At 51.0% G+C, this 1,163-nt stretch overlaps 2 non-coding genes across 2 annotated transcripts; both read left to right on the top strand.

Annotated features, from left to right (window-relative positions):
- The first annotated feature begins 184 nt into the window (after nucleotides 1-184).
- Nucleotides 185-303, top strand: LOC123178622 (5S ribosomal RNA). Its single transcript, XR_006489722.1, has one exon. It is a non-coding gene; the product is annotated as a 5S ribosomal RNA (ribosomal RNA).
- A 444-nt stretch (nucleotides 304-747) lies between these two features.
- LOC123178623 (5S ribosomal RNA) lies at nucleotides 748-866 on the top strand. The gene has a single exon (XR_006489723.1). It is a non-coding gene; the product is annotated as a 5S ribosomal RNA (ribosomal RNA).
- The last annotated feature ends 297 nt before the right edge of the window (nucleotides 867-1,163 follow it).

The following is a 1,163-nucleotide window of genomic DNA, read 5'->3' as shown; positions in this document are numbered from 1 at the left end:
CGTCTAGCGGCGGCAAGCGTGTTCTGAAAGGGGTCGAAACCATGGTAAATAGGCACTGGTGCAGTTGAACCGTGGTAAAACTCGTCTCCGTAGTTGAGCGGGAGCGGCCAAAGGAATGTGCAATCGTGTGTGTAGTGGAGCTGGGAGGGGCAAGCATAAGGGACGAAGACGGGGGTAACATGTCGGATGCGATCATACCAGCACTAAAGCACCGGATCCCATCAGAACTCCGAAGTTAAGCGTGCTTGGGCGAGAGTAGTACTAGGATGGGTGACCTCCTGGGAAGTCCTCGTGTTGCATTCCCTTTTTAATTTTTTTGCACCGCGTGCAAAACAAAACGCACGAGCGCGACGTATGTTTAGCACGTTTTATTATTTTGCACGTTTACGGTAAGTTTTACCTCGCTGCTCATTATTCACGCGTCTAGCGGCGGCAAGCGTGTTCTGAAAGGGGTCGAAACGATGGTACGTGCAAAACAAAACGCACGAGCGCGACGTATGTTTAGCACGTTTTATTATTTTGCACGTTTACGGTAAGTTTTAGCTCGCTGCTCATTATTCACGCGTCTAGCGGCGGCAAGCGTGTTCTGAAAGGGGTCGAAACCATGGTAAATAGGCACTGGTGCAGTTGAACCGTGGTAAAACTCGTCTCCGTAGTTGAGCGGGAGCGGCCAAAGGAATGTGCAATCGTGTGTGTAGTGGAGCTGGGAGGGGCAAGCATAAGGGACGAAGACGGGGGTAACACGTCGGATGCGATCATACCAGCACTAAAGCACTGGATCCCATCAGAACTCCGAAGTTAAGCGTGCTTGGGCGAGAGTAGTACTAGGATGGGTGACCTCCTGGGAAGTCCTCGTGTTGCATTCCCTTTTTAATTTTTTTGCACCGCGTGCAAAACAAAACGCACGAGCGCGACGTATGTTTAGCACGTTTTATTATTTTGCACGTTTACGGTAAGTTTTAGCTCGCTGCTCATTATTCACGCGTCTAGCGGCGGCAAGCGTGTTCTGAAAGGGGTCGAAACCATGGTAAATAGGCACTGGTGCAGTTGAACCGTGGTAAAACTCGTCTCCGTAGTTGAGCGGGAGCGGCCAAAGGAATGTGCAATCATGTGTGTAGTGGAGCTGGGAGGGGCAAGCATAAGGGACGAAGACGGGGGTAACA

This window comes from Triticum aestivum, unplaced genomic scaffold (assembly GCF_018294505.1).
Source record: "Triticum aestivum cultivar Chinese Spring unplaced genomic scaffold, IWGSC CS RefSeq v2.1 scaffold59371, whole genome shotgun sequence".
NCBI classification, from domain to species: domain Eukaryota; kingdom Viridiplantae; phylum Streptophyta; class Magnoliopsida; order Poales; family Poaceae; genus Triticum; species Triticum aestivum.
Note: the sequence above shows the minus strand (reverse complement) of the source record. Positions and strands in the feature narration are given on the sequence as shown.